Source organism: Coregonus clupeaformis, chromosome 14 (assembly GCF_020615455.1).
Source record: "Coregonus clupeaformis isolate EN_2021a chromosome 14, ASM2061545v1, whole genome shotgun sequence".
Classification (NCBI taxonomy): Eukaryota; Metazoa; Chordata; class Actinopteri; order Salmoniformes; family Salmonidae; genus Coregonus; species Coregonus clupeaformis.
The window spans coordinates 42233678-42254144 of record NC_059205.1 but is presented as its reverse complement, the minus strand read 5'-3'; positions in this window follow the sequence as shown (position 1 = coordinate 42254144).

Below are 20467 nucleotides of genomic sequence, written 5' to 3'. Positions count from 1 at the left end.
GTGGTAAATGACCTTTTAATGGCGTCAGACCGAGGCTCTGCATCTGTCCTCGTGCTACTAGACCTTAGTGCTGCCTTTGACACCATCGATCACCACATTCTTTTGGAGAGACTGGAAACCCAAATTGGTCTACACGGACAAGTTCTGGCCTGGTTTAGATCCTACCTGTCGGAAAGATATCAGTTTGTCTCTGTGAATGGTCTGTCCTCCGACAAATCAACTGTACATTTCGGGTGTTCCTCAAGGTTCCGTTTTAGGACCACTATTGTTTTCACTATATATTTTACCTCTTGGGGATGTTATTCGAAAACATAATGTTAACTTTCACTGCTATGCGGATGACACACAGCTGTACATTTCAATGAAACATGGTGAAGCCCCAAAATTGCCCTCGCTAGAAGCCTGTGTTTCAGACATAAGGAAGTGGATGGCTGAAAACTTTTTACTTTTAAACTCGGACAAAACAGAGATGCTTGTTCTAGGTCCCAAGAAACAAAGAGATCTTCTGTTAAATCTGACAATTCATCTAGATGGTTGTAAAGTCGTCTCAAATAAAACTGTGAAGGACCTCGGTGTTACTCTTGACCCTGATCTCTCTTTTGACGAACATATCAAGACTGTTTCAAGGACAGCTTTTTTCCATCTACGTAACATTGCAAAAATCAGAAATTTTCTGTCCAAAAATGATGCAGAAAAATTAATCCATGCATTTGTTACTTCTAGGTTAGACTACTGCAATGCTCTATTTTCCGGCTACCCGGATAAAGCACTAAATAAACTTCAGTTAGTGCTAAATACGGCTGCTAGAATCCTGACTAGAACCAAGAAATTTGATCATATTACTCCAGTGCTAGCTTCCCTACACTGGCTTCCTGTTAAGGCAAGGGCTGATTTCACGGTTTTACTGTTAACCTATAAAGCGTTACATGGGCTTGCTCCTACCTATCTTTCCGAGTTGGTCCTGCCGTACATACCAATACGTACGCTACGGTCACAAGACGCAGGCCTCCTAATTGTCCCTAGAATTTCTAAGCAAACAGCGGGAGGCAGGGCTTTCTCCTATAGATCTCCATTTTTATGGAACAGTCTGCCTACCCATGTGAGAGACGCAGACTCGGTCTCAACCTTTAAGTCTTTACTGAAGACTTATCTCTTCAGTAGGTCATATGATTGAGTGTAGTCTGGCCCAGGAGTGTGAAGGTGAACGGAAAGGCTGGCGCAACGAACAGCCCTTGCTGTCTCTGCCGGGCCGGTTCCCCTCTCCACTGGGGTTCTCTGCCTCTAACCCTGTTGCAGGGGCTGAGTCACTGGCTTGCTGGTGCTCTTTCATGCCGTCCCTGGGAGGGGTGCGTCACTTGAGTGGGTTGAGTTACTGACGTGATCTTCCTGTCTGGGTTGGCGCCCCCCCTTGGTTTGTGCTGTGGTGGAGACCTCTGTGGGCTATACTCGGCCTTGTCTCAGGATTGTAAGTTGGTGGTTGGGGATATCCCTCTAGTGGTGCGGGGGCTGTGCTTTGGCGGAGTGGGTGGGGTTATATCCTTCCTGTTTGGCCCTGTCCGGGGTTTCTTCGGATGGGGCCACAGTGTCTCCGGACCGCTCCTGTCTCAGCCTCCAGTATTTATGCTGCAGTAGTTTATGTGTCGGGGGGCTGGGGTTAGTTGGTTATACCTGGAGTACTTCTCCTGTCTTATCCAGTGTCCTGTGTGAATTTAAGTATGCTCTCTCTAATTCTCTCGTTCTCTCTTTCTCTCTGAGAACCTGAGCCCTAGGACCATACGTCAGGACTACCGGGCATGATGACACCTTGCTGTCCCCAGTCCGCCTGGCCTTGCTGCTATTCCAGTTTCAACTGTTCTGCCTGCGGCTACGAAACCCCTACCTGTCCCAGACCTGCTGTTTTCAACTCTTTAATGATCGGCTATGAAAAGCCAACTGAGAGACCTGAGCCCTAGGACCATACGTCGGGACTACCGGCCGTGGTGACTCCTTGCTGTCCCCAGTCCGCCTGGCCTTGCTGCTATTCCAGTTTCAACTGTTCTGCCTGCGGTTATGGAACCCCTACCTGTCCCAGACCTGCTGTTTTCAACTCTTAATGATCGGCTATGAAAAGCCAACTGAGATTTATTCCTGATTATTATTTGACCATGCTTGTCACTTATGAACATTTTTGAACATCTTGGCATGGTTCTGTTATAATCTCCACCCGGCACAGCCAGAAGAGGACTGGCCACCCCTCATAGCCTGGTTCCTCTCTAGGTTTCTTCCTAGGCTTTCGCCTTTCTAGGGAGTTTTTCCTAGCCACCGTGCTTCTACACCTGCATTACTAGCTGTTTGGGGTTTTAGGCTGGGTTTCTGTACAGCACTTCGAGATATTAGCTGATGTAAGAAGGGCTATATAAAATAAAATTGATTGATTGATTGATGGTCTGAGCATCCTTTTGGCAAACTCCAAGCTGGCTGTCCTTTTACTAAGGAGTGGCTTCCGTCTGGCCACTCTACTATAAAGGCCTGATTGGTGGAGTGCTGCAGAAATGGTTGTCCTTCTGGAAGGTTCTCCCATCTCCATAGAGGAACTCTGGAGGAACTCTGGAGCTCTGTCAGTGACCATCGGGTTCTTGGTCACTTCCCTGACCAAGGCCCTTCTCCCCCGATTGCTCAGTTTGGCCGGGCGGCCAGCTCTAGAAGAGTCTTGGTGGCTCCAAACTTCTTCCATTTATGAATGTTCTTGGATTCCAATCAAGTTGTAGAAACATCTCAAGGATGGTCAATGGAAATAGGATGCACCTGAGCTCAATTTCGAGTCTCATAGCAAAGGGTCTGAATACTTATGTAAATAAGGTATTTCTGTTTTGATTTTTTTTATAAATGTGTTAAAATTTCTAAAAACCTTTTTTCACTTTGTAATGATGGGTTATTGTGTGTAGATTGATGAGGATTTTTTTTTTATTTAGTCAATTTTAGAATAAGGCTTTAATGTAACAAAATGTGGAAAAATGAAAGGGGTCTGAATACTTTCCGAATGCACTGTATATGCTGCTGCTGCTCTGTTTATCATAAATCCTGATGCCTAGTCACATTACCCCTATACATGTCTGCCTCTATCACTACAGTATCCCTGCACATTGTAAATATGGTGTTGGAACGGACTGACCCTGTATGCTGTATAGTGTGCTTATTTGCTTTTTCGTGTTCTTGTTACTTTCTCGTGTGTTTTTGTTCTACCTTATGTTATTTTTAGTATTACATTGTTATTGATTACTGCATTGTTGGGTTTAGAGCTTGCAAGAAATGCATTTCAATATACATGTGACATTAACATTAAAACTTGAAACTAATTGGTTGTAATTGCCAATTGTGTAATTGTATGGTCCTTTGAGGGGCCAAGTGCTTATATGTACCTGTTGAGCACCTGTTAGACAGATTCGATTTGGTTTCTCAAGGGTAGGCTTTACATTCTTGCCCTCTACCTGTGTCCGTTCAGATAGCACAGGTTAAGCCTGATACAGAGGATATTTCTTTTGGGCTATTGCCCGTGTATATTCGGTCAATCTACTTGTATATTTTGTATGATATGGCGCTTTCACCATTGGATCACCAAGATCTGTAAATAAATGTACACTCTGAGAACATCATCTTGCCTTGCCTTCTGCTGATTTCATGGCCTTACGACTGCTACAAGGTCCGTATTTTACAATAACACAAAATAATGAAAAGGGCTGTCTCTCCGTCTCTTTCTTATGCGATTGACGGAGATTTGGGCAGAAGAAATCTTCATCCAGTACGAGATGAGTAATCGCTGTCCTGATATCCAGAAGTTATTTTCGGTCATAAGAGACGGTGGCAGAAACAGTATGTTCAAAATACAGTGGGGAAAAAAAGTATTTAGTCAGCCACCAATTGTGCAAGTTCTCCCACTTAAAAAGATGAGAGAGGCCTGTAATTTTCATCATAGGTACACGTCAACTATGACAGACAAAATGAGAAAAAAAATCCAGAAAATCACATTGTAGGATTTTTAATGAATTTATTTGCAAATTATGGTGGAAAATAAGTATTTGGTCAATAACAAAAGGTTCTCAATACTTTGTTATATACCCTTTGTTGGCAATGACACAAGTCAAACGTCTTCTGTAAGTCTTCACAAGGTTTTCACACACTGTTGCTGGTATTTTGGCCCATTCCTCCATGCAGATCTCCTCTAGAGCAGTGATGTTTTGGGGCTGTCGCTGGGCAACACAGACTTTCAACTCCCTCCAAAGATTTTCTATGGGGTTGAGATCTGGAGACTGGCTAGGCCACTCCAGGACCTTGAAATGCTTCTTACGAAGCCACTCCTTCGTTGCCCGGGCGGTGTGTTTGGGATCATTGTCATGCTGAAAGACCCAGCCACGTTTCATCTTCAATGCCCTTGCTGATGGAAGGAGGTTTTCACTCAAAATCTCACGATACATGGCCCCATTCATTCTTTCCTTTACACGGATCAGTCGTCCTGGTCCCTTTGCAGAAAAACAGCCCCAAAGCATGATGTTTCCACCCCCATGCTTCACAGTAGGTATGGTGTTCTTTGGATGCAACTCAGCATTCTTTGTCCTCCAAACACGACGAGTTGAGTTTTTACCAAAAAGTTATATTTTGGTTTCATCTGACCATATGACATTCTCCCAATCCTCTTCTGGATCATCCAAATGCACTCTAGCAAACTTCAGATGGGCCTGGACATGTACTGGCTTAAGCAGGGGAACACGTCTGGCACTGCAGGATTTGAGTTCCTGGCGGCGTAGTGTGTTACTGATGGTAGGCTTTGTTACTTTGGTCCCAGCTCTCTGCAGGTCATTCACTAGGTCCCCCCGTGTGGTTCTGGGATTTTTGCTCACCGTTCTTGTGATCATTTTGACCCCACGGGGTGAGATCTTGCGTGGAGCCCCAGATCGAGGGAGATTATCAGTGGTCTTGTATGTCTTCCATTTCCTAATAATTGCTCCCACAGTTGATTTCTTCAAACCAAGCTGCTTACCTATTGCAGATTCAGTCTTCCCAGCCTGGTGCAGGTCTACAATTTTGTTTCTGGTGTCCTTTGACAGCTCTTTGGTCTTGGCCATAGTGGAGTTTGGAGTGTGACTGTTTGAGGTTGTGGACAGGTGTCTTTTATACTGATAACAAGTTCAAACAGGTGCCATTAATACAGGTAACGAGTGGAGGACAGAGGAGCCTCTTAAAGAAGAAGTTACAGGTCTGTGAGAGCCAGAAATCTTGCTTGTTTGTAGGTGACCAAATACTTATTTTCCACCATAATTTGCAAATAAATTCATTAAAAATCCTACAATGTGATTTTCTGGAATTATTTTTCTCAATTTGTCTGTCATAGTTGACGTGTACCTATGATGAAAATTACAGGCCTCTCTCATCTTTTTAAGTGGGAGAACTTGCACAATTGGTGGCTGACTAAATACTTTTTTCCCCCACTGTAAGTTACAAATAAAGCAAAATAACACACACAATAGCACAATTGTTTAGAAGCCCGTAAAACGGCAGCCATCTCCTCCGGGGCAGGAAATAGTAGGAAATACTCCCCGCCCCCACATCACAGCGCCTTGGACTGTTTTGTGTTATGTAATAAATTGTGTATGCAGCCCCCCCTTCTCCCTCTCAGTCAGCATTGAATAGTTGTAGAATCTGGAGCTGTTGCCTGCCATTTTGGAGAGGAGTCTGGAGCGAGGAAAGGAGTCTGCTTCTGCCTGCTGTGAGAGAGAACAGCTGTTTTGTGTTGTGCTCTGGCGTCAGGAGCGTTCTCTGGCCCACGTAACACGATGTAAATCATCTCAACTGTGGGGCTACGCATGCACACTACACTACACTACACTACACTACACTACACTACACTACACTACACTGCAGTTCACTACACTACTTTCTTACCGGTTACTTTCTTTGCTACTCAGTTGACCCAGGCAGGTTGGGCTCCCATCGCTAGCTGCAGTCTTAGCAGATGGATGCTGAGCTCTTAGTCATAAACGACCACTGAGCCTCTGTCTCCCCAAACTTCTTCTTCTCCTCCTCCTCCTCCTCCTCCTCCTACCTCTCCCCTCATCCTCTCATCACTGTTCTGATTAAGGCAGAACATGTGAAGCCAACCACAAACACTCATCCCAGCGAGGGAGTCGTTCTGTTCTGAATGGTTGTTTTTCCTCACTTCTGGTTTCTGCTTCAGAGCCTTGAATGACTGACTGCCTGAAAGCAGCTCCCCTCTCTCTCTCCACATCTGTTCTACATACTAGGCTGATGTTGACATCAGCTGTCTCTTCCATGTCTGTCTCACATGTCTGGTCCCCGAAGGCTTGTGATGCAGGAGTTGTAATGTATCTCTATCTTTTAAAATGTATATATTTAAAGGGAAGGGTGATGAAGGATAAAATTATCCCAATTATCTCCATGGTTTCAGGACTGTGGGACTCTCACTCAGTGGATCCCATAATAACAGATGGGCTTAGTTGCTCTGAGTAATAGTGTGGTGAGTCAATGAACAACCAGCTCAAATGCATCTTTGAAGTGTGAGGTTTTAATAATCACATCAATTAACTTGGAAGGACTCCATGAAAAGGCAATTTGTGCCCAGGTTGATTACATGAAGGCAAGTAAACAGATAATAAGCCTTTTCATTCCACTGTAATATTTGCACAGACAATTTATCATCACACACATCATTGCACAGCTTTTGAGTTGAATACGGGTTGTGACAAGACCTTTCATGAATGATTAGTAGTGTGAGAGCATATAACGTGCCTTCGGAAAGTATTCAGTCCCCTTGACTTTTTCCTCATTTTGTTACGTTACAGCCTTATTCTAAAATGGATTAAATAAAAAAAATCCTCATCAATCTACACACAATACCCCATAATGACAAAGCAAAAACAGGTTTTATAAATGTTTCCAAATTTCTTAAAAATAAAAAACTGAAATACCTTATTTACATAAGTATTAATTGTGCTATGAGACTCGAAATTGAGCTCAGGTGCATCCTGTTTCCATTGATCATCCTTGAGATGTTTCTACAACTTGATTGTAGTCCACCTGTGGTAAAGTCAATTGATTGGACATGATTTGGAAAGGCACACACTGTCTATATAAGGTTCCACAGTTGACAGTGCATGTCAGAGCAAAAACTAAGCCATGAGGTCGAAGGAATTGTCCATAGAGCTCCGAGACAGGATTGTGTCGAGGCACAGATCTGGGGAAGGGTACCAAAAACATGTCTGCAGCGTTGAAGGTCCCAAGAACACAGTGGCCTCCATCATTTCTTAAATGGAAGAAGTTTGGAACCACCAAGACTCTTCCTATAGCTGGCCGCCCGGCCAAACTGAGCAATCGGGGGCGAAGGGTCTTGGTCAAGAAAGCGGAACAACGACAAACAGTTGGAGACCCAAACACACTCAACTCCTGTTGTGAATTTTGTTCCTTTAAACCAATCAGTCATCTCCAGTCATTTAACTCTCTGTTATTGCCAAATCTATTAGTGTCAACTCTGTTAGTGTCAACTCTATTAGTGTCAACTCTGTTAGTGTCAACTCTATTAGTGTCAACTCTGTTAGTGTAAACTCTGCTTATGTAAAGTGTCTGATGTCACTTGATGTATATATATATCTAGAAATGAAGTAGGATCGGCACACACAACGTTTTGATCCAAGAGAAGATCTTTGTGGTGGGTTGGCAGTGGCCCCTCGCTGTTGATGGGCCTGGAGATATCCCTCCACAGCTTGGTCTACTACCTCACAGGCAATTCTCTCCACTTGGCTTCCATCACCTGCCTTAGCACCAGGGAGCCACCCTAAATGGCACTGTATTCCCTACATAGTGCACTACTTTTGACCAGAGCCCTATATAGGCAATAGGGTGCAATTTGCGATGTAGCCTGCTGGGCTGAGATTGCAGCATCCATCCGGTCAAGACAGATCTCAGAGAACAAGCTGGATAATGGCAGCAGCTAGCGCTCATTTCTCAGTCACCCGAGACCATTGTTGGCTCACAAATGAGGTTTCTCAGCGGGGCAGAGAGCTGAGGAGCACAGTACAAGCTGATTGGACACACTTACATTTTTACATTTTAGCAGACGCTCTTATCCAGAGTTAGTGAGTGCATACATTTTTCATACTGGCCCCCCGTGGGAATCGAACCCACAACCCTGGCGTTGCAAGCGCCATGCTCTACCATGCTCTACCAACTGAGCTACCCCACTTGGTGATTCCTGTATGTTGGATTATGTATGAAGCAATGTTGTTTATAGAAATATGGACTAGTGATCCTGTGTCCAGTTCATATACTGTAGCGCTTAGCTGAACTATTATAAGCTTGAATAAGACATTTGTCTATTTTGTTCAATCAAAATGTGTTGAAATATGTTTTCATGTAAATTTGATGAGTACATTTGTGGAAGGTTTCAGGTTTAGGAGTTCTAGATGTTCTGTGCAACAACACATGGTTCATGAGAAGTGCATTGAAGAAACCTGTGTTTAGTTTTTTAATGATGACTCCTTCATTCTTCATATGTGGATTGGATGGGAAACAGATGATATCTGATAAGACCCAACCCCAGTGACAGAGCACAGAGATGTTGAATGGCTCCCAAATGGCACCCTATTCCCTACATAGTGCACTACTTTTGACCAGAGCCCTATGGGCCCTGGTCAAAAGTAGTACATACTGTATATGGAATAGGGCGCCATTTGGGACGCAACCAGAGAAGTTGTGTACTTACCCATGCCCCTTCAGTGTTCCCTCCCTTCTCCACGTAAGCAGTGGAACAATCAGGCCAAACCATCCCCAACAGAAAAATTACATTCAAATAGCTTGGAACTTGGTTTCTGCCGTGAAGGAAATGGAACCATCTACTACAGAAATAACAAAGACATGCATCACTGAGATGTATTTGAATTGTCCTGGCTCAGGATTGAAGATGGGTTGGTATTAAAATGGATCATACAAAATAACTAGGAACTGACTCACCTTTTCTACAATCCGGTTACTGGTTTGCATAATTTTTATGAAAAATACATCAACATAAAACACAACATAAATCACATTTTACCTCAGACCTTGACTGTTGTGTACATGGTACAGTAATTTGATATTATCTGCTTAAAAGGTTAATCTGTTTTGGATGAAGCATTACTTCCCACTGTTTGAATATGGCATGGATTATAGCTAGCTATAACTGCACAACCCCACGTGTGGGAAACACTGGCACAGAGCCAATGGTTAATTGGATTTTATAGCCCACAAACAAAGTGTTTAACTGTTTGAGGTCCATTTCACCCAGGAAACAAAACCCTTCTTTCTTCCCCTTTTTTACGTCCCTTCTTTTATAATTGCAGTTTCTGGTAGCTACTATAGAAGGATCAACAGAAATGAGATAAGTGCATTTTCAGCGCTACTTAGCATGTAATGGTTTAATTTGATGCTATTTGCCAATCAGTCATTAAACCACAATACGCCCCCTTCGCTTGAACATTAATTCAGTGAAACATTTAACATTCTTCCTTTGGGAGGTTGTTAGACATTCACTAAACTGCATAACTTGTTGGAAAGAGTCAGTGAAGATGATGACTGGACAGCAGAACCAGCGAGATAGCCTTGCTCTTAAGAACACAATCACGTCTGAACCGTGGCCACAGCAGCCGGCCCATTCTCCTTTCTCTCCTATCATCTTCAGCTTCCTTACCTCTGTCATCCTGCCACTCCACCCAGGGCTTGGTCCATCACACACCCTGGACAACCCGGCCCGGTCAGCCTCTCCTCTCACAGACACCCTGGACAACCCGGCCCGGTCAGCCTCTCCTCTTACAGACACACTGGACAACCCGGCCCGGTCAGCCTCTCCTCTTACAGACACCCTGGACAACCCGGCCCGGTCAGCCTCTCCTCTCACAGACGCCCTGGACAACCCGGCCCGGTCAGCCTCTCCTCTTACAGACACCCTGGACAACCCGGCCCGGTCAGCCTCTCCTCTCACAGACGCCCTGGACATGCCCAGGTAATTGGACTTCAATTCACAGGAGGGTTAAGGGTCTGAGTGATTGTAAGGGAGTCAGGGAGTCATAGCCAAGTGCTCATAAGCCCTCTCTGCAGTGGACACGCTGCCCCTATAATCAATCTGTCTATCTCTACACTGCAGTTTTCAATTTGGGCCCACGGACTCCTTCACACTCAGAGGATCTTCTTCACTGGGAGGCATTGAGATGTATTCTATTCTCCTCCGTGTGAAAATAGAGAAGTTGCATGGGAGACGAGTCAGTCACACACCAGTGCAGTCAGTCAATGTGCAGTCAGTCTCTACCTGTGATACTGCACACACCCACGCTTCAAGCTTTAAACAAAACCCGCCTATTTCATTGTCTTCATTTTCAGTTATTTACTTTGGCTTTAGATTGATATAAAAGTCAGCAGGCAACACTCAGATGGAATGAAAAGATCCAGTGGCTGTGTAGCAGCAAGCCGATGTACAACAGAGGACAATTACATGGTCCTTTACAATGCCAATACTGAGGCATAGCAGAGTAGAGGAGGTACGGAATGTAGCAGATGCACTGTAAAAGTAACTGCTCAGATGCTCTTGTGTGGTGGTAATAAAGTGGGTGGTTTGGAGTATATGAAGGTTCCCTTTGATAGACTGTCAAAACCTCTGCTTTTTGGTCATCAATCACAATCAGTCTGTGTGTACAAGAATATGAGGAGTGCTCCCTGGGATTTGAGGAAGAAGTGTTGATTACATCATACCTAAAGTATACATTAGGCTATGTGATGCTGTATGACTAACATTATGATTGTCTAGAAAACTATAAAGCACTTACGATTGAGACCCACGCTGACATTTATATTTTAGTAATTTAGCAGACGCTCTTATCCAGAGCAACTTACAGTTAGTGAGCGCAAACATTTTTCATACAAGACCCCCGTGGGAATTGAACCCACAACCCTGGCGTTGCAAGCGCCATGCTCTACCAACTGAGCTACGGGAGGCCTAATGTTCAACTGAATTAAGATGCAAGTGCCTCATACTAAGCCAAGTATAACAGATATAAGAGGCTACACAGTAATATCATAGCCAGGTTCATTCTAGCCTTCCATTTTGCTGCACAGGTTGTTTGAAGCTCTCCATGCCCAGTTTGGTAAGCACAACATTCATGTAGATTTAATGGTCTTTCTTTAATGGGAAAATAACTGAAGCACAATTCGACAGCCAACATTTGACCCTGGAAGCTCTAGGGGAAATTGAATGAATCAAAACAGAAACGACTTATGCATTAAAACTCACATTAGAAAATACTACATTACAATACCTCTGACACCTGATGTGTCACCCAATGGCACCCTATCCCCTATATAGTGCACTACTTTTGACAAGAACCTATAGGGTAGTGCACTATAAAGTGAATCGGGTGCCATTTCGTATGCAGCCATAACTTCATTGAGTAAAACGTGTTCGGAGTGAACTCCATTCATACTATTTTTATACAAATTTGAGGATCTCAAAGCCTATTTTACATTACTGAAATGAAGGATTTATTGACTTCATTTCTGATCATATTGCCAAGCTATGTCAATGGTGGATAAACGTGCAGGATAAAGTCTCAAGTTTTATGTCTAGTTTCAAGTGGAGGCCTGAGTCATCTACACATCATATGCTGATTTTCATCCTTACTGATATGGATAGTTGGTGTGCGTCCCAAATGACACCCTATCCCCCATATAGTGCACTACTTTTGACCAGGGTCAACAGAGTCAAAAGTAGTGCACTATATAGGGAAGAGGGAGCCATTTGGGACGTAGCCTAGGATGTGACAGGGAGCGTATAGAAAGCATGCTGATGGATGAATGTGTGTTCCCCTCATCTATCCCCTGGGCAGGGGGACGAGACGTGTCAGACATTGGATTTCATTGGCCGTAAAAAGGCTTTAGAACCAGGAAATGCAACCGAGACCAAGGCTACATCCCAAATGGTACCCTATTCCCTATGCAGTGGTCGAAAGTAATGCACTACATAGGGAATAGGGTGCCATTTGGGACACAGTCAGCGGTCATTACAACATATTATAAAATTGAATTGGTTTGCAGATACATACATACAAGGAGGGAGCACATTACTCATTCATAACGCTGTGTTTATAGCCTGCTCATTAGTTATGCATTGTGACTGGGCCTGTGTCCCAAATGGCACCATATTCCCTATATAGTGCACCACTTTTGACCAGGGCCCATAGGGCTCTGGTCAAAAGTAGTAAAGTAGTCCACTATATAGGGAATATGGTGCCATTTGGGATGCACATTGTATGGACTATATATTAGTCATTTATGGTGAATGCATAAAAGTTTAGACGATAGTCATTTGTTCTGGTTGAAGGTCCATATAGACCAGGGATTAGCATTTTCTGGCCTGGAGGGTTGACTCACAGTGTGTGCCGGCTTTTGTTCCTTCCCAGCACTAACACCTGATATAACATTCTCAAAACTGCAAGTTACTGTGAATAAATCTTAACGTGGCATGCATAAAATAAAGCAATCATAATGATGAATATATGGATTAATAGTCTAGTTAGAATAACATGAATGGATACAGCATTGCCCGTACTGTCACTATACTTAACACTCACATATCCGTGGGCCCTTGCAGGATACCTACAGATGTAGGACCTTAATTTGATCAGCCTGTTGCAGGATAAAGTTTTTGCAATGCAGGAAATGTAAAACTTGAAATGTATTTGTCACGATCGTTAGAGTGAGTGGACCAAGGCGCAGCGTGATGAGCGAACATACTTTACTTTATTAAGTATCACACGATAAACAAAACAATAAACGATAACGTGACGTCCTAGGTCTAAACACAACCAACACGGAACAAGATCCCACAACTACTGTGGGAAAACAGCCTGTCTAAATGTGGTTCCCAATCAGAGACAACCAGCCACAGCTGACACTCGTTGCCTCTGATTGAGAACCACACTGGCCAACATAGAAATAGAACAACTAGAATCTACAACAATTAACATAAACACATAGAATTTACACACCCTGGCTCAACATATAGAGTCCCCAGAGCCAGGGTGTGACAGTACCCCCCCCCAAAGGCGCGGACTGCGACCGCGCCTAAACATAAACCAAACAGGGGAGGGCTGGGTGGGCATTCCTCCTCGGAGGCGGTTCCGGCTCCGGGCTAGACCACCACCCTTCAACCATCCCCCCGTAGCGCCCCTGGTCCGGTCTGGCCCCGCTGGCTGGAGCTGGACTGGACATCGTAGGAGCGGATACCTTATGCTCCGGTGTGGAGCAGCTGACCGGTACCTGACCAGGCACCGGTGACCCAGGCACGGGTTGTGCCGGACTGATGACGCGCAGCCCTGGCTTGGTGCGTGGAGCAGGAACGGGCCCAACCGGGCTGACGATGCGCACCCCTGGCTTGGTGCGTGGAGCAGCAATGGGCCGGACCGGGCTGACGATGCGCAGCCCTGGCTTGTGCGTGGAGCCGAACAGGGCCGTGCCGGGCTGACGATCGCACCCCTGGCTTGGTGCGTGGAGCAGGAATGGGCCGTACCGGGCTGACGACTCGCACCCCTGGCTTGGTGCGAGTGGCAGGAACAGGCCGGGCCGGCGACGCGCACCATTGGCTTGGTGCGGGAAGCAGGAACGGGCCGGACCGGGCTGACGATGCGCACCCCTGACTTGGTGCGTGGAGCAGGAACAGGCCGGGCCGGGCTGGCGACGCGCACCATTAGCTTGGTAAGGGGAGCAGGAACAGGCCGGGCCGGGCTGGCGACGCGCACCATCAGCTTGGTGCGGGGAGCAGGAACAGGCCGGGCCGGGCTGGCGACGCTCACCATTAGCTTGGTGCGGGGAGCAGGAACAGGCCGGGCCGAGCTGGCGACGCGCACCGTAGGCTTGGTGCGAGGGGCAGGAACAGGCCGGGCTGGGCTGGCGACGCGCACCGTAGGCTTGGTGCGAAGGGCAGGAACAGGCCGGGCCGGGCTGGCGACGTGCACTGTAGGCTTGGTGCGAAGGGCAGGAACAGGCCGGGCCGGGCTTGCGACGCGCACCGTAGGCTTGGTGCGAGGGGCAGGAACAGGCCGGGCTGGGCTGTGGAGACGGATTGGAGGCCTGGAGTGAAGAGCTGACACAACCCGTCCTGGCTGAATGCCTACCTTCACACACTCTGTGTGAGGCATCAGCACAGGACGTACAGGGCTGTGTACACGTACTGGCATAACAGCACGTGACACTGGCGCAGGATATCCGGGACCGAGGAGGGGCACTGGAGGCCACGAGCGCTGAGCCGGCACACTCCGTCCTGGCTGCATGCCCACCTTCGCACGACACGTGCGGGGTGCTCGCACAGGACGTACCGGACTATGCCGGACCACTCGTGGCACAGTACGCAGCTCCGCATACCCCGGAACCTGCCCAGTCTCATGCTGCCATGCCTGAGTACGGGGAGTTGGCTCCGCTCTACATCCAGGCTCCGCCAACCCGCCTTCCGGCCCCCCAAACCCGGTGGCCTCCTCTCCTAATCTCCCAATTCGCCCTGTGGCAGCCTCCTGCTGCCCAGTCGCCCATGCCGTGTGCCCCCCCCTAACAATTTTTTGGGGTTGCCTCTCGTCCGGCCGACGACGACACTGTTGACGCCGTTGCTCCTCTCTCGCCAGGGCCTTAACCTTAGCCCATGGCCCTTTTCCCCCGAGCATGTCCTCCCAGGACCACAATTGGCCCACCTGGGCCATCACCAACCTCTCCAGCTCCTTACCCGGCGCTTCCTCCCATGTCCAGGCTGCCTGCTCCTGGACACGCTGCTTGGTCCTGTTGTGGTGGGATCTTCTGTCACGATCGTTAGAGTGAGTGGACCAAGGCGCAGCGTGATGAGCGAACATACTTTACTTTATTAAGTATCACACGATAAACAAAACAATAAACGATAACGTGACGTCCTAGGTCTAAACACAACCAACACGGAACAAGATCCCACAACTACTGTGGGAAAACAGCCTGTCTAAATGTGGTTCCCAATCAGAGACAACCAGCCACAGCTGACACTCGTTGCCTCTGATTGAGAACCACACTGGCCAACATAGAAATAGAACAACTAGAATCTACAACAATTAACATAAACACATAGAATTTACACACCCTGGCTCAACATATAGAGTCCCCAGAGCCAGGGTGTGACAGTATTTGAGGTTTAAAAAGGCTTCTGAAGTTTGCAATTTCCACTTTGAAATTTCAGACTTCATTTTCCCTTGCGAAAAATGTATCAACCCCTACAAAAGTGTCCATTAATTATAATCCACATAATAATTCACATTTCCTGTTGCTGCAGGATTATTTTCCTGCTGTAGCAAACTGTCTCATATTAAGATCCTACATCTGTAATATCCATCCGTGTGCTATGCACATGCCTTGGTACGTGCTTGTGTGTGTCAGTGTATGTGAGTGAATGGACATTTCAAAAATGCAGTGTAGTTAGTACTTTCAATCACTCCCACTCACACACCTCCTCTCCTGCAAGCACCTGCTTGTTATGTTTTTCCTGTTAGTCAATGGTATTGAGTCAATGCAACCTTCACGCTACAACAACGTAACACACACCTGGTGCGCTAATGCGAGAGCAGTGTACTTAAATAGAATAGCTGTGCAGGGTTATTGCCAAACTCAGATGAGCCAAGAAAAAATGTTTTATTACCAGTTACCAGTTACGATGCACAGAACTGCAACAAGACAAATACAGTGCCAACATGCTAAGCCTAAAAGAGCAACACCCTGTCCTTTTCATGTATCACTGCACATTCACATGGAGAATGACTTGAAGCCTAGTACACTCTGTGCTTGGTTGCACTGATGATAAGATTTCCAAGATGATTACAAACAGTAAAAGGAAGATGTCTAATATGTATCATCCCGTATTCTTTCCAACCAATCTAAGACAACAGCTAGCATCCTATTAGCAGAGCATCCTCTGAAAATGTCTGTTATACTTCCCCAATGCTAACATAACATACTGATGGAAACTCAACAAATTTGCAGCGATTGGAGCTAATGGGTTCAACATTTTCTTTCAGACTATTTTCCCATCTTGATTGACCTCGAAAGTTATCACTATAGTTTTTGTTGCATTTGCAAGGAGCCCATCGGTTAGCTAAGTGCATCTCTAAATCTAAATGGACACCAAGGACCTTCGAAACAAACCCTTTGTGTCAGTTGCCTTGACAAACAACTCTATGACTCTGTGAGCTAATGATGGCACTAGTACTCATAAAAACTGACCAATCCAATTGTCCTGTTAAAGGTCGTTAAAGCTCAAAAGGAAAATTAACCTGACTCATTATCCCAGGAAAAAAAGAGAGAGAGAGCAAGAGAGAGAGAGCGAGAGAGAGAGAGCGAGAGAGAGAGAGAGAGAGAGCGAGAGAGAGAGAGAGAGAGAGAGAGAGAGAGAGAGAGAGAGAGAGAGAGAGAGAGAGAGAGAGAGAGAGAGAGAGAGAGAGAGAGAGAGAGAGAGAGAGAGAGAAGGATGGAGTTCACCTCAGGCTGGGTTTTTGCATTACTGATTGAGAATTAATGGCGGAGCGGAATTCATTAGAGTGAAGAGCGAGGAAGGCCAGAATGAACTACAGTAATGGCAGTCTAAACCAGGGCTCTGGATGTGTGTGAGATTATGTAGTCTGTGTTGCAACTGTAGGGGTTGAAATATGCAGTTGAACTATTGTTCACATAATAAAATCCTTATTACTACACCAAGGGTAGTCTACACTGAATAAAAAGTAATTGCTCGGTAGTAATATTACTATGGATTATATTGCTTGGTGGGAAACTGGCAATATAATAACAAACCTTTTCATATCATTGCTGTCTTATACAAACATAAGTAATGAAAAAGCACAGTCGTTAAAAGGAACACAGATGAGTTGTGGCAACATCAAACCACCATTAACAACAGCAGATGAAATTGGTGTTTAAAATGGAATTATTACAACATTCATAAATTGCCAAGTAATTCAATCCTCCTCTTGTCAATATGAGAGCTTAAGAAACTCAATATAATCTTGTAAAAACATACAGGCTGATGTATTGCCGATAGATCACGGCACCGTAGGTAATATTGTTGTGTGATCAGTGCAATGTAATCACCTCAATCATTTAAAACAAATTGCCCTTGTTCAATCAATAGAGGCTCAGGGGCAAGGGAGAAAAATGCATTTCATCATGGATTTTGTAATAAGCAGTACATTTTGAGTTAAGAATGGCCATGCATTTTTCTCTGGAAATAAAAAAGCTGTAGCATCCACACCAGTGTGGATGGAATCTGCGGTGATTACATGGAGTGGTGGGATATTGAATTTCTTGTATATGGGGCTAGATGTCCTTAAGATGATGGAAGGACAATCTCGGACACATATTAAGGATGACATATGATGAATGGAAAGCAACAGCAGTTTACTCAAGAATGCACACTTATCATAGGAATTCAGCAAGGGCAAGACGCACAGTATTGTCTTTATGCACCACCAGGCTCCTGAGAAACAGCCACGAACTGTCCTGTGATGTTTTAAGTGATAATAATATAATATGCCATTTAGCAGACACTTTTATCCAAAGCGACGTACTTTTTTTTTTGTGTGTATGGGTGGTCCCGGGGATCGAACCCACTACCTTGGTGTTACAAGCGCCGTGCTCTACCAGCTGAGCTACAGAGGACCACCTTCTGTAGCTGATAACTGATAAGTGTCCTGTATTCTATTTATTTGTTCTTTATGTAAATTCTGCATTTCTTTAGTTTTATCTGTGAGCAAGAATCAATAAACTCAAACTCGATGTGACAAGATCGCCAGCAATGCAGTTAGTACACAGATGCCAAGGACAATACAGATGTAACCACCATAGACGGTGCTTCAATTTTTATTTGATTTACTTTTTACCCCTTTTTCTCCCCAATTTCGTGATGACCAGTTGGTAGTTACAGTTTTGTCCCATCGCTGCAACTCTCCTACAGCCCGGGAGAGGTGAAGGTTGAGAGCCATGCGATGGGACAAGGAAATCCCGTCCGGCCAAACCCTCCCCTAACCTGGACAATTGTGCGCCACCTCATGGGTCTCCCGTTCACGGTCCGGCTGTGACACAGCCTGGGATCGAACACGGGTCTGTAGTGACGCCTCAAGCACTGCGATGCAGTGCTTTAGACCGCTGTGCCACTCGGGAGGCCGAAAAGCTTTCTATTTCTAAGAGCTGTTTTGAAGTCTAGCATTTCTTCCTTTATTTATTTCAAATACAACATTGAGGGACGGTTTTCCAGACACAGATTAAGCCTAGTCCTTGACTAAAAAGCAAACTCAATTGAGAATCTCCATCCAGAATTATTTTGAGTCCAGGACTGGGCTTGATCTGTGACCACCCTTAAAATGTCTTACATTACATTCCATTTCTAAATGACATGCTCTTAATGTAATACAGTGAGGGAAAAAAGTATTTGATCCTCTGCTGATTTTGTACGTTTGCCCACTGACAAAGAAATTATCAGTCTATAATTTTAATGGTAGGTTTATTTGAACAGTGAGAGACAGAATAACAACAAAAGAATCCAGAAAAACGCATGTCAAAAATGTTATAAATTGATTTGCATTTTAATGAGGGAAATAAGTATTTGACCCCCTCTCAATCAGAAAGATTTCTGGCTCCCAGGTGTCTTTTATACATGTAACGAGCTGAGATTAGGAGCACACTCTTAAAGGGAGTGCTCCTAATCTCAGTTTGTTACCTGTACAAAAGACACCTGTCCACAGAAGCAATCAATCAATCAGATTCCAAACTCTCCACCATGGCCAAGACCAAAGAGCTCTCCGAGGATGTCAGGGACAAGATTGTAGACCTACACAAGGCTGGAATGGGCTACAAGACCATCGCCAAGCAGCTTGGTGAGAAGGTGACAACAGTTGGTGCGATTATTCGCAAATGGAAGAAACACAAAATAACTGTCAATCTCCCTCGGCCTGGTGCTCCATGCAAGATCTCAACTCGTGGAGTTGCAATGATCATGAGAACGGTGAGGAATCAGCCCAGAACTACACGGGAGGATCTTTTCAATGATCTCAAGGCAGCTGGGACCATAGTCACCAAGAAAACAATTCGTAACACACTACGCCGTGAAGGACTGAAATCCTGCAGCGGCCGCAAGGTCCCCCTGCTCAAGAAAGCACATATACAGGGCCATCTGAAGTCTGCCAATGAACATCTGAATGATTCAGAGGAGAACTGGGTGAAAGTGTTGTGGTCAGATGAGACCAAAATTGAGCTCTTTGGCATCAACTCAACTCGCCGTGTTTGGAGGAGGAGGAAGGCTGCCTATGACCCCAAGAACACCATCCCCTCCGTCAAACATGGAGGTGGAAACATTATGCTTTGGGGGTGTTTTTCTGCTAAGGGGACAGGACAACTTCACCGCATCAAAGGGACGATGGACGGGGCCATGTACCGTCAAATCTTGGGTGAGAACCTCCTTCCCTCAGCCAGGGCATTGAAAATGGGTCGTGGATGGGTATTCCAGCATAACAATGACCCAAAACACACGGCCAAGGCAACAAAGGAGTGGCTCAAGAAGAAGCACATTAAGGTCCTGGAGTGGCCTAGCCAGTCTCCAGACCTTGATCCCATAGAAAATCTGTGGAGGGAGCTGAAGGTTCGAGTTGCCAAACGTCAGCCTCGAAACCTTAATGACTTGGAGAAGATCTGCAAAGAGGAGTGGAACAAAATCCCTCCTGAGATATGTGCAAACCTGGTGGCCAACTACAAGAAACGCCTGACCTCTGTGATTGCCAACAAGGGTTTTGCCACCAAGTACTAAGTCATGTTTTGCAGAGGGGTCAAATACTTATTTCCCTTATTAAAATGCAAATCAATTTATAACATTTTTGACATGCGTTTTTCTGGATTTTTTTGTTGTTATTCTGTCTCTCACTGTTCAAATAAACCTACCATTAAAATTATAGACTGATCATGTCTTTGTCATTGGGCAAACGTACAACGTCAGCAGGGGATCAAATACTTTTTTCCCTCACTGTATGTTTATTTTAGGTGTTCTGTATTTGACGTAAATGTCCAGGAGCTGATAAATGGTGTAGTGGCTATACGTCTTAGCTGTCTGTGGATAGTGTTTAGATAGTCAGGTAGCATGTGGTAAGACATCCATCAGTCCTGTCCTGATTCTTCTGATTTATATCACTCTCAGAATAAATGACACTCTGTGGAAAAGTAAACACAGGATAACACAGGCAAGCACGTTCGGTGCGGTGACACTCAAAGAAGGGATATTGAGTAGTTCACAGTCATTTTCCCCTCTGAACCAACATAGGCTTTTTCTTTAGAAGTTTTCTTTGGTTGGGGAAGTTAGCAAGTCAACCACCAGCTTTCTTTTAGAACACTATACCTCCTTTCCCCTCAATATTGT